This window comes from Anomalospiza imberbis, chromosome 14 (assembly GCF_031753505.1).
Source record: "Anomalospiza imberbis isolate Cuckoo-Finch-1a 21T00152 chromosome 14, ASM3175350v1, whole genome shotgun sequence".
Lineage (NCBI taxonomy): Eukaryota > Metazoa > Chordata > Aves > Passeriformes > Viduidae > Anomalospiza > Anomalospiza imberbis.
This window is the reverse complement of record NC_089694.1, coordinates 16555197-16568124: the sequence shown is the minus strand read 5'-3', so window position 1 is coordinate 16568124 and position 12928 is coordinate 16555197. Positions and strand designations below refer to the sequence as shown.

The 12928-nt window shown below is 47.7% G+C and overlaps 1 protein-coding gene and 2 long non-coding RNA genes across 6 annotated transcripts in view; 1 reads left to right on the top strand and 2 right to left on the bottom strand.

Moving 5' to 3' along the window:
- LOC137482666 (vascular endothelial growth factor receptor kdr-like) overlaps positions 1-12928 on the bottom strand; it is a 119933-nt gene that overhangs the window by 99294 nt on the left and 7711 nt on the right. The window lies entirely within an intron of this gene.
- On the bottom strand, positions 7130-9305 carry LOC137482265 (uncharacterized). The gene is made up of 2 exons (XR_011003974.1): positions 9047-9305; positions 7130-7239 (listed from the first exon to the last, which is right to left on the bottom strand). It is a non-coding gene; the product is annotated as an uncharacterized lncRNA (long non-coding RNA).
- On the top strand, positions 9782-12290 carry LOC137482264 (uncharacterized). 2 transcript variants are annotated; one of them, XR_011003973.1, is made up of 4 exons: positions 9782-9934; positions 10598-10752; positions 11667-11815; positions 12185-12290. It is a non-coding gene; the product is annotated as an uncharacterized lncRNA (long non-coding RNA). The 2 variants fall into 2 exon arrangements; XR_011003972.1 differs by lacking the exon at positions 12185-12290 and having other exon boundaries at positions 11667-11925.

The following is a 12928-nucleotide window of genomic DNA, read 5'->3' as shown; positions in this document are numbered from 1 at the left end:
AGGTACCGGGAGCAGCCCTGGGTCACATTAAAGCCACCTACGCCGCTCGGCCAAAGCTGGGCAGGAAATTCTTCTCTCTTCATGTCTAAATATTTAAGGCCTATTTATTTATTTTAATTCCTCTTGTGCATAAGGATAAAAACACAAATCCTTCAAAGGTTTTTCTTATTATGGAAAGCAGCAACAGAAAAAGACTCGTCTAAAAATAGCTGGATATTTAGGGCAGCCCCCGGTAGTGGGAGACAGATGCAGAGCCCAGATTCCACCAAGGAACGTGGTGTCTCCAGCATCCTACACTTCCATCCCAACAGCAAGGTCATGGCATCGTTGGGATGGGACCGGAAACACCATCCTGGCTGGAGAAGCTTTCCTGGAAAACTGCTTCAAATCCAGCCACTTTCCGCACGGGATTTTGCCACAGCGTAATTTCCTAATTAAAAGCTTTTTTTTCTTATGAAATCCCAAACTGGTTCTGGTTTTAATATTGATTTCAGAGAAGAAACAACCACACCACTGTTTGCTTTTCCTAAAAGTCTCACCTCTTCATCCCAAAAGTTTCTTGCAGTTCCTATAGACAGACAAAATGTGCAGTTGCCCTTTAAACAGTAAAATTCATTTGGGTGCTGGGTAGTTTAACAAAATCAACAAATATGACTCGAAAAGTAATTAAATGAGGAGGGTTTGGAGCTCTGTCCTGCCTGTCTCTTGCAGAGGATCCAAAGCCCTGGTAAGGAATACAGAGCTGTGTGGAAATGACTAAGAAAAAAGAGAATGATGAAAGTTCAGTGAGCACTGAATGAAAGCAAAATGAAAACTGGATGTCACCAAGAAAGAAAAATGTCACCATTTGAATTCAGGAGGAGAAAAGCACCAAGGTGGGAGATGAAAGAATAATGCAAATCCATGCAAGCAATTAAATTAAAAAGGTTCCTTCCATCCTGATTCCACACATACAGCCTTGATTTGCTGCACTAAGAATTCAGAGAACTAATCCCAGAAATGAAATCCAGATCTGAGACCCTGCAGAATAAACAAACAGCTTATCAAGCTAGAGCCAGCCTTTGCTGGGGTTCCTCCTTCAGAGTTCTGCTCCCTCTTGTCTCTTTTAATCACTAAAACTTTCAGTGCTGCACATGAATTTTGGCCTGACAGAGGTGAACTGTGGCTCTGAGGGATTTCTGCATGTGCTGAAGGAAACCAACAGGTTCCTGCTGCCCCTTGCTGAGCACCAGGGTGTTTGTGAGGTGTGGCAGGGCAGGAGGGGGAGGAACACCCACTGCAGGCAGACAGAATTGCTAGAAAAACACATAAAAATGGGTTTGAATTTTCCTGGATGTGCCAGGAGGTTACAGAGGTGCCTGGATCTGCATGGCCAGGCCAGGCCAAGCCAAGCCCAGTCACTGGCACAGCCAACAACAAGCAACACTTGGAGTGAAAGGAACAACTCTTGGGATCCAGCTGGAAAGGGAAGCTCAGCATTTTGTTGCACTCTTAAGCTATCAAAATGTTTATATCAATTGAAAACAGGCTCTTGGGGGAGAGTAAACAAACAGGGATGAATTTTCAGGCTGAAATCTCAGCTGCCAAATTGTAAAACCCTTGGCTGGAAGGTCTCAGGGTAGAAAGGACTGTGCAGCATTAACTGCATAGCAGTGGTTCCAACAGGAGCCATCGGAATAAAGAGAGCCTTCAGGAAAATTGTGAGGCATTTCTTTTGGGCTCTAGAGCAAGGTCAAAGCATGGAAGCAGCTTTGGGAGGAGAAAAACACTGCTGGAGAGTAAAAAGAGCTGTAGATCAAGCCCCAGTCCTGCAAAGCTTGTTCACAGGAGCTGCTGTGCTGACATGAACATCTGTGCAGTGGGAAGAGCCCTCTGAGGCCAGGCAGAGGCAGCAGGAAGAGATCCTGACATGGGGCAATGGCTCTGAAATTAAGGGAGGCTTCCTTCACAATGGCTCTGAAATTAAGGGACACTTTCCCCTGCAAGGCACTGAAATTAAGGGACAGTCTGCTCTGTGGTGGCACTGAAATTAAGGGATGTTTCCCCCCAACAGCAATGAAGTTAAAGAACAATTTTCCCTGTGATGAAACAGAAACTCTCCCCTGTTCGCATCACCACGGGAGGAAGGACAGCAGATCATTTTTTGTATTCTTAATTTACAAATTAATTTACAAATTACCTGCTTAATTTACAAATTTAGCAGTTGAGCTACTCTAAAACTACAAGTCCCTAACCTCAGTATTGGACCTGTTCAGCTTTTTATAAATCTTTCTAAAAAGGCTTCTGTTTGTTCATTTTTCAGGGTTGTTTCTTTGGCCTTTGGCCATCAAATACAGTTTTTCTGATGAGATTTAAGGGATTGTACCAGGATATCAGAAAAGCATGAAGTTGTAGTAATCCTGAAGTGTGAGTGCCCCACACCTCATGGCAGAAGTGCCAATATTTGGGTGCAATTCCAGCCTGATTCCCATCCTTTCACTCCTGAGCAAGGACAGATTTTCCCCTGCTCTCCCCAGACTCCCACAGCAGTGACTACCCTGAGTTAACAATGCTGAGCATGACCCGTTTACTGTTTGGAAATGAGTAATTCTCTGCATGATTCATCTCTCGTCTTTGTTGTTCCTCAGAGCAGCCATAGAGGAGTTTTAGCTGTGGTATTTTATTCCTGCAGCCAACAGGGCAACTTTCTCTTTTCCCCAGTTTCCAGAAAAATGTGGGTGGTTGGTAAGGAGGCACAGAGAAAGAAGGAAAATTTGACATTTTTCCTTGGAATTCTCCAGTTCTGAACTTGATTAGAGCCCTCCTTGTGTTCTGTAGGGACTTCAGCCTCCTTGACACAATCTCTTAAGCCAGTGAGATGCAGTGGGGGCAGAACACAGCCACGATCTCAACCTCTCCAGCCCTCCCCTGGAGTTTTATTCACCAGTGGAACCAGATCCTCACAGCTCATCCAAACTGGATCTTGAGCTGGAAGCAGCAGTTCGAGCTCATTGACATTCCCATGTTCCAGGTGGGATTCTCCAGTCTGATCACAAGCCTCCCTGTACTGACACGAGGTTCCATTGTAGTTGAAAGGGAAAAGAATTCAGATATCTACACTCAAGCAGAAGGCAATGAAAAACTCATGTAGGAACCTGCCATTTGCAAACTCCTGCAAAATGCTAATTTATCTGTTCCACTGCTGATTCCCTAAATGAATGTTTATTGTTGAAGACCTGAATCCTGAGGATTTGGAGAGCTGTAATGTGCAAATCTTTCCCTTTCTCATTAAGCCTGGCTGTAGCTTGGAGGTTTGGGATCTGCAGGCTCTGCTGACCCTCCAGGACAGCCACAGGAATAAGGAGGAAAGGAAATCCAAATATAAAATCAGCTTGATGTTCTTGTCTCCCTCACCATGGGAGTGATGTTCCTCTCCCTCCGTCTTCACCCATCTCAGGGCACTTTGGTGAGCCCTCCGTGCAAAGGATAATCCAAAGTTGATTTTTTTTTCAATTTAAAATGAGAACAGGATAAAATCTGCAGCTTCAGCTCTTCTGTTTTCTTACAAAAACGCTCACCCCACTCCTGGGCATGACTCAGCACAAGACAGAAAGGTGCCTTCGGTTACAGAATCCTGACTGCCTCGTTCGGGTTCAAATGCCGGTGAGGCTCCTCGAGGAGCTCACAGCTGTGGCATCCTGCCCTCACTGCCCTCTCTGATCCCATGCCAGCCCAGGACAGGCACTCAGTGTCCCACAGCGTGCACTGGGAGCTTTCAGAGAAGGCAAGGAGGATCCAGAGTCATCCCAAACCAAACCCATTTCCCCACAGATTCCACCTGTCTCCCAAAGATCCAGGCAGAACACGCCAGGTGCTGAGATTTGGGGCTACTCCTTGGAGTTAAATAGATTTTGCTGTGCCATGAGCTGTTCTTCCCAAAGCAGAGCCCAGCTGGCAGCACCTCAAACCCCTGGGAAGTTTTTGGGGGCAAAGCTTGGAGCAGGTGGATTCCCCCCCAGGCATTCCCAGGGATTCATTGTGCACATTCACCCAGCCCCTCTTTCTTCTCCTGAAGTGCTTTCATCTCTCCTGGTTTTAAAGAAAGCAGGGGTGGCTCCACCCTGCTGTACAACTGCAGGGCTATTTACCACTTGGAGAGGAAATCCCATGTCACAACCCCTTGGAGCACAAGGAATAATGTCCGGAATTCCTTTATCTGTGACCAGGCCTGCCTCACAGGCTCTTTCCTGTCACTTAAGTGTACACAAATATATTCTTTTCTTTTGTCAAGGCAAAGGGCCCAGATTTTAATGAGGGTGTATTAAAAAAGAAAAGGCTTTGGCAAGACTCAAGAACAAACGTTCTCTGACTTTGGGACCTTTTGTTCTTCAAGGTGAAAAGTGACTATAAAGAATAAGGAAAATTGAGTCACTGGTCCTTGCCCTCCATAGTAAATTTGACCTCCACTGTTTTTACAGTGCCTAAAATTGGTGTCCTGGGCTAATCAGGGAAGTTAAAGTGATAAGCCTCTCTCCAGGGCTGCTCTGCAAGATGATATTTTCTGAAGTGATCAAAATGACCCTTTGAGCACCGCAGATTTGTAGCCTCAGCTCCAAGGTTTCTGTCCATGCCTTCATGCCAAACTCTGCTCAGCTGAAGGCTGTGCTTATCCGTTTAGCAGAGGGATGGAGTGAGAGGTGCTGCTGGACACAATCCTGCGGGCAGGGCTCCCTTGGCTGAGAGAATGGGAAGGAGTGGGATGCCGCACCTGCTGAAATTCGTCTCCCTGCACATGGATCCAGCCATTCCCTGCACCTGCCAGGCTCATGCTTTGGAAAAGAGGATCAGAGACTCCCAGGAATGGCTGAGCCATCCTCCAGAGCACCTCTGTGCTGGCAGGACCAGCTGCAATCCCTCAGGGATACCTGCCAGCATCCCAGGCACTGCTGGGGCCATTCCCTCCTTCCACAGAACAGTGCAGGGACCACTAGCTCCAGGCCAGAGGGGAGGGAAATCTCCAGCAGGAAGCCCCTGGGAGCAAGGAAGTTGAAGCAGAAATATTGGCACCAGCGTTCTGAGGGAGGCGGGGGAAGCAGGCAAGGGGAGGAATCTTTCCAGGAAAAGAACATTTACATCAGATACTTCCAGAAATAAAATATCAGAGAAATGTTCTGAATACTGGCAGCTGTGCCCTGCTTTGCCCCACCACTCTTTCCATCACTCTTAAATCTTTCTCAAAGAAATGGTGATCCTTCAGTCCTGGAGCCCCTCGTGCAAAAAGGAGCGCGAGCGCCAACGGGGACCACAGAGCAGCCCCAGGTGATCCCTGGCACCCTCCTGGCACTGCTGGTGATGGTAGGAAGCTGCAGCCTTGTTGCAGGACAAATAACTCAGCAGCTGGAGCTTGCTGGCTCTTTATTTATATTCCTCCAGCACACAGGCAGTGCCAGATGTGCCGTCCCTGATTCATGTGCATTGTGTTTGATATCTCCCATCAGAACCAACCTTGGGCTGCATCCAGCAGCTAAACTGGTTTTAGCAGAGATAAATATTTGGGCAAGTCTGTGATTGGCAAGAACCTGTCCCTCCCTCAGCATCCTTCCCAGCTGAAGTGCAGGCAGCAGCTCGGAGCAGGCACAGATGTTTTCTGCACGGGAGGAATGTCCTGTGCTCTCACTGAGCCGATGCCACTGAAACAAATCTCCCGAGGAGGGGGATTTTGGCAAGAGGGGACCCTGCAGGGGCTGAGAGCTGAGCATTCACCCAGGGATGTGTCTGTGTGCTGGAGCACATCAGGAATTACAGCTGCTCTTATCTGTGTGCTGTCAGTGCCTGTCCCCGGGGCACCAGGCAGGCATAGCAAACACCACCACCCACCCCGCCTGCAGGGGATAATCCCTCTGCTCTCCAGCCTCCTGGCAGGGGGAGATGCTGTGCATTTGAAGGCCTGGCAGTTGTAAGTCTTGATTTTCCTTTGCCCTCTGCGCTGTGGGGCACAAAGTGTGCGTGGAGCAGAAAGGACCCATGGTCAGGCAGGGCGTGGAGAGGCCAGATCCATGGGGTTTTCCTAGCTTTTGGACAAACTCACTCATTTCTTTCTCCATTTCCTGAGTGACCCACACTCCCTGAACAGACCCAGCAGGCCCCTGGGCTTTGCTGCAGGGTGTCCTGTGTTGGGATGTCCCCAGTCCCACAGCCCTGGCTGGCCTGTCCTGCCCACCTGGCCAAGGAGCTTTGCTAGGGCAGAGAGGATGGGCTGGCTCAGAAATCCTAATCCACCTGTGAGAACCCAATTCATGTAAATCAAGGTGAATTAGTCCCTGCCATTTCCCTCTTCTGTCACCTTGCAGCTGTGGCAGTGATTTAAGGCCACTTTACTCAGAACTTGGGCTTTTTTTCCCCAGCTTTATTTGCCTGACCTTGGTGTTCCAGTCTGCTGCAACGAGGAGATGAAGCCATGTGTGACAAACCATCCAGGCTGATGTTTGCTGGGATGGATCACAGATTTTCCTGCCCCGTGTCAAAGGGACCACAGCAGGGACAATGCCAGCGCTGTCCCAGGAGGAGACACCCCTCCTGTGCAGACATTTCTCTACAAATTGCCATAAATCCACTGTGTTTTGAAGAGCTGCTGTGCCACACAAGGAGTTCTCAGTGTCACCAGCCCCGTGGCTCTGACAGCACAATCCTGATTTTGGGTGCACATCCCACAGGGAGTTCACAACCTGACAGTGCTGAGATCACTCCTAAAGGCAGGCAAGCACCACAAACTCAGCACAAAATCCCCAAATCCGAGGCAGGGGGGTCAGAAACACCTCCCTTTTTTGTATCCTGCCTGATATCTGCTTTTGAACCAGGTCATGAGAGATTGTTATTCCCAGCAGAGTGTTGCTGTGTTGAAATGTGGAATTTTTCAGGAATTTTTCATTAACATTGGCTCTGGCAGATAAAATACTGGCCATGCCAAAGACAACATGCTTGGGAATATGCTGCTCCTGAGCACAGAGATACTGTCCCTCAGCACTGCAGCCCACCCAGCACATGGATTGCCCCAGTGACAAAGAGACTAACAGCCATGGAAGCTGATATTGCCCAGGAAATTTGCTTTTCCTATGTATTTTCATCTTCATTAAAAGGCCAGGGTGGCATATTCCAGTGAACACTCATTTTTGGTGTTCCCTTTTCAGTGAGAGAAATTGCTTGGTAGGAGATGAAGCAGTTGCAATTCTATCAATGGATGGACAAATCAACTTTGTGACTCTCCATGAGTTTGATCATTTTCACATGAAAAGAGAAAAGAGACAGAATATTGGTCATGTATAAGCAAAGCAGCGGCTGAAGGAACTTTGCTGGGCTGGTTTCACAAACTTTGCTACAGGATGGGTGAGGAGTTCCTCACAACCATTGTGGATAAACCCATCCATCCCTGGCCTGCCCCTAATCCCAGTCGTGACCCTCCACAGAGCCCAGCACTGTCCCCTCCTGGCCTCCCTTTGTCCTGTCCTCCCAAGACTTTTAAGACCTACTGGACACAGAAATGTGTTCTTAAACTAAATACCTAAAGTTCTGCTGCTTGGGAAAAACAAAGCACTTTCCAAGGAGGGACAATGTCTCTTTTTTTCTTTCTTCCCACCCTTCCTCACAACAAAATAATAACAAATATTCATATAAGCTCTAAAGCTTTGATACTGAGCTTTGAGAGGATCTGTTAATGGGTGTCTTGTTTTTATCTATGTGTTACTCATCTTTTGTTTTCTGCATGGCCGTGCCCACCCTCTGAGGGTGCAAATCCAAGGGGCTGGGCCCAAAAATGAGCTGGTACTTAAGGTACTCAAGCCTTAGCTATAGGCTTAGCTGTTTGGGTAGGTGCAGCTTTTGTAGGGAAACATCCATGGCTGAGAGAGGACAGTGTCAAAATGGTAGTAATAATAATAATAATAACAACAGACTGCAAGAGGCAAGGAGGAACTCAGGCTGCATTCTGAGCACTGGCTGGATGCTGCTTAGCTGCAATTTTCTGCTTCTCCCTGAAAGTGTGCAGATTCCAGAACAACTGAGGTCCTAGAAGGGGGATTTCTCCTTTGGATTCTCAACTCCAATAACCCAGTATTCCCTTGAGCAGTCTGATGCCTGTAATCACCTTATTTCTACTGCTGAAAGCAGCAAGGGACTGTTTGAGGGCTGCAAGGAGGAGGGGAAACTCCTCCTGACAAGCCCAGGTGGCACTCCAGGCTCATTAAGCAGCTCTCCAAGAGGCACCTCCAGCGTGGGGGAGATGAGAACAAACCCTCAGCCTGCAATCCTCTCACTGTAAGAGCCTCTCAGTGGGGGAATCTATCAGATCAGGGCTGGAAATTAGCTTTGCAAATTCCTCCGTGCCAGAAGAATGAAAACCAAGAGGCTTCTTGGGATGTGGTTGCAGCTGGAGTGCCTCTGCACCAGTGCAGGTGTGGGTGTGGATGCCTTGGATATTTCACCATTCAGGAGGCTGAGGGAGGTAACACAGTAGGAGAAATTCCAGAAAAAATGCAGCCTTGCTAGCCCTGAGCATCCCTGCCAGGGATTTCTGCCAGCTCAGACCAAGCCCAGCACAGTCCCCAGTCCTGATCCTCACAACCTGAAATGCCTCCCTGTCCTTGCAGCTCCAGGTGGGTTTTTCTCTGGTGGTGGGAGTGAAAGATGAAGCAAATCTCCTGCAGCTCCTGAGCTGCTTTTTCTCCTCCAAACATTGATTGCTCCATCCCTCCAGGGAGGAAGGGAAGGACCAACCTCCCTGATTTCCAGAAGAGCAGAGGCACAAAGGCAGGAAAAATCTGTGCTGCAGGGAGGAATGCAAAGCCAAAATGCACTGCAGACTGAGGGGCACCTGCAAACTTCAGTGCAGAGGCTGAGCAAAGCACCCACACTGACCAGTGCAGGAGCAGGGCTGGAATCACCCCAGCCTTTTCCTTCCAGAGATTCTGGGTGTTCCTCCATGCCACCCTACTGCAGCCCCTGAGCTGGAGTCAGTGCTGCCCCGGGGTGTTTGTCAAAGGGCAGGGACACAGCTGAGTCACTTCAGCCTCACCTGAGCTCCCTGCTGCTTTGGAGCACAACCCCAGCAGAGCCAAACCCCACAGACCTGGCCTGGTCCCTCTGTTCCCAGTGCTCCCAGTCCGGAGCATCCCTCAGTGCTCCATCACATCTGCCCAAAGCATTTCTACATCAGGCCTCTGCCTCTCTCTTCAAGAAGTGTTTGGACAAAGCTCTCAGGCACAGGCTGGGATTGGTGGGGTGTCCCGTGCAGGGACAGGACTGGACTGGATGATCCCTGTGGGTCCCTTCCAACCCAGGATACTCTGTGGATCTCTGATTCTGTGGTTCTGTGATTCTGTCATTGATTTTGTGATTCGGTGGTTCTGTGATTCTGTGACTATAATCTATGTTCCTGTTCTTCTGCGATTCTGCAGTTCTGTGACTCTGTGGTTCTGTGATAGATTCTGTGATTCTGATGTTCTGTGGTTCTGTAATTCTGTCATTGATTCTGTGATTCTGTGGTTCTGTGATAGATTCTGTGATTCTGATGTTCTGTGGTTCTGTAATTTTGTCATTGATTCTGTGATTCTGCAGTTCTGTGATTCTGTGACTCTGTGATTCTGCAGTTCTGCAGTTCTGTGATTGATTCTGTGATTCTGCAGTTCTGTGATTCTGTGACTCTGTGATTCTGCAGTTCTGTAGTTCTGTGATTGATTCTGTGATTCTGTGGTTCTGTGGCTTTGTAATTCTGTCACTGATTCTGTGATTCTGCAGTTCTGTGGTTCTGTGGTTCAGAGGGGCTGTCTGTCACCCAGAATGTCTAATGAGGCAGCAGTTCAAGGCAGAGGAAGACATCAAACCAATTGATGCCTGAATTTGTGCTCCTGAGAATGCAGAGGAAATGCAGCCCAAATGAGCTGTACAAGCACAGAAAGTTAATGTATGCTCGTTTGTATATCTGCCCATTGTCCAGAGGAACTCTCCACTTCCTCTGGGGATCAATAATGAATAGACCTATAAGGGAATGTTGTGGTGGCAGCAATTTCTCTTTTCCTACCATTTAACTCAGAACAATATGGAACCAAAACAACAAGGCAGCCTTTCAAAGGCTGGCAGTACAATGCACCCTATAGGACACCAACCATTAAACTGAAGAGCACGAGAGAGACCTTTGCCCTGTGGATGCTGAGAATTCCTCTCAGTTCCTTTATCCTGAGAATTCCTTTATCATCTCCAGTGCAGAAGATCAGAGTTTGAGATACTCTCCTTACATCCCACCACGCCCAAGTGTCACTACTCTGCTTTCACTACCAGCAGATGGCAAGGCCAGAGCTGAGATAAGCAAAAGAATTTAAAACAGGAAAGATGACTGAATTGGGCTGCTCTGGGCTCTCCTCTCTCTCTTTAAGTCTGGTTAGCTTAGCTCTGAATTGAAGGAGACTTCTGATGACACCAGATGTATTGGTCAGCCTGGAATTAAAGAATCAGCAGCTCAAAGAAAGTCTCTGCAAGGCTTTAGCCTCATGATTGATTCAGGTGAAGTGTTATCCTGAACCACACCAGTGATGGCATGGATGATGTGTCAATATCATTGCTATTCTAGGGATGCAAAATGAAAGAGTTTACACTCTATCAGAAACATCCAGAACCTGCATCAGCAATCCCAGAGCCACCGGACTTGGCTCCAAAGGCTTTGGTGTTTCCCTCGTACAAAGTGTGCAGTGCTGGACCCTGGATTACAGATTACACTTGGCACAGGTAGACAGAGAGGGAGAAGCTCAAAGTTGCACTGCTCAGTGCCAGAGCACAAATGCAGGTAGTATTTCAAAGCCTACATTAATTTCAAAGTAAAAAGACATTGCACAGTGGAAGGGCAAATGGCCTTGAACAGCAGCTGTGCCAGCAATCCTCCATGGAAATCGAAACCAGCTCAGCTTTAGCTTCTCCACTAATCTCACTTTGAGCACAGAATTTTCATCTCTGCTGCCCTGATTTTCTCATGAGTGCTGGACAGATCTGGCGAATGAAAAGTGAGATTTATACCCAGACAAAACTCCTGTCCTCTTCTTCTGTCCTTCTGCCAGAAACCCACCAGAAAGCCAAAGATTCTGTCCTGGAGAAGGTTAAAACAAATTGGGCACATATACCTGGGATGGGAGAAAGGAAACCTTTCTCTAGGGAGCATCAGCCCGTGCTTGCAGACCTGTGGGATGTTGTGGTGCCTGTTTGGGGAGCCTGCCCTGGCTGATATTGTGCACCAGCTCTGACACCCACACAGAACATTAGGAAATAAGGCTGGTAGTTTATTTTTAATAGCAATATAGCCACCATAGTTATGCACAAAGTTCAAGAGAGAGCAACCCAGTAACCAGAAGAAGGCTTCAAGACTTCATGACTTATCAAATTAAATTAATAATGGCATTTCACCAAGTGGGTCTGAGTATTACTTTTCAAATACAAAGTAGACAACAATTAAAAAGGCAAAATGGCTGATTTATACAAGAGATCAGAATAGAGGAAACAGATCAGAACAATCCCATAGGAATAATAAGGAGAAATCAGCCTTGTAAGCAATGGCAGAATTTCTGATGGGAACTGTTTGGAGCTGGATGAAGGAACCTTTGACAAGCCCTGCTCAGCAGTCTCCTGTTTTCCTGAATTCCCCTTCCCAGGGAGTCCCTCCATCCCAGGAATTGTCCCATGCTGGGTCTTTCATTTCACCCTGCACTTCTCTCATCAGAGCAGGGCTGCTCCTGCCCAAACTGACCCAGAGAACTGAGCTCATGTCTGCTTGGGAAAGCCAGGAGAAAACATTCCAAACGTGAGAACACCACAGGCATTCCAAACCTGTAAATGCATCACTCTGCAGGCTTGGTTTATCTCCTTGCTGATGGATCAGGGGATGAAGCAATAAAACTGTTCACAGAATCATCAGTGCCTTCCTGGTAACACCTGGCCTTGCTTTCCCAGAAACCCACGGTGCCATTATCCTTGGAAAAGTCCCCACTGGATGAGCTGGGAGAAACTCAAAATGAGATGTGCCAAGAGCAGGGAGCTCCCAGGCTCTGCCCCAGGCAGTCCTCCTGCCACAGTCTGCTCCCTCCATGCTGACACAGGAATTTAGGGATTCATCACTCTCTCTGAGAATTCCTATTGAGCCAAACCCTTCTGCTCTGTCCTTACTCAACAGAAAATCTGCCCAGACTAAAGGGAAGTTGTTTAAAGCATGGGAGTCTCCAGGACCAAGCAGAAGAGGATCTGTGCAGCCAAAATAAATGTGAGGAATAGCAGGAAGGGTTCCTGTGCTGCCTCCCAACTGGGGGTTGCTGCAGGCTCAGCCACACTCTGGCTTTCCTTCACCACTGGAAAAGAAGCAGGTTGTTTTGCTTTCTCACAGTGAAGCAAATAAAGACTTTTCCAGAAAGATCACTAAGATCTCTACCTTTATAAAACATGCAGTGAGGGAGCAGCTTTCAGTCTGCCTTTTTTCCCCTCAGATTCCACCACAAAATGTGTAAACAGCCAGAAGAAAATAAATGTTCTCAGCCATACAATGGACAATTCAAAGACAGGCTATTGTCTTCAGCCAAGCACAGCCTTAAACCTGTGTGAGTGAGAGGCAAGGCTTGTCCCGAGTGTGTAAACATGAAAATAACTCAGACACGATCCATGTCCAGAGAAAAAATGTGGCAGGCCAAAAGGTTACCTGATTCTCTCTGCTTTACAGTGTGTAATAGCTTAAATTGTGTTTTAAAGGTCCTCAGGCTGACATCATTGTTTACATGGACTTGAATCATTCTTTAATTGTAACAAACCCCTTCCAAGCAGCTGAGCTCAGTGCTGCTGTGTCATGCAGAGAGAGCTGACACCACTGCCTTGCCTCGTCCACATCCAGAAAGAGCTGGGAAAAGAGATCTTGTCTCAGAAAAAGCTG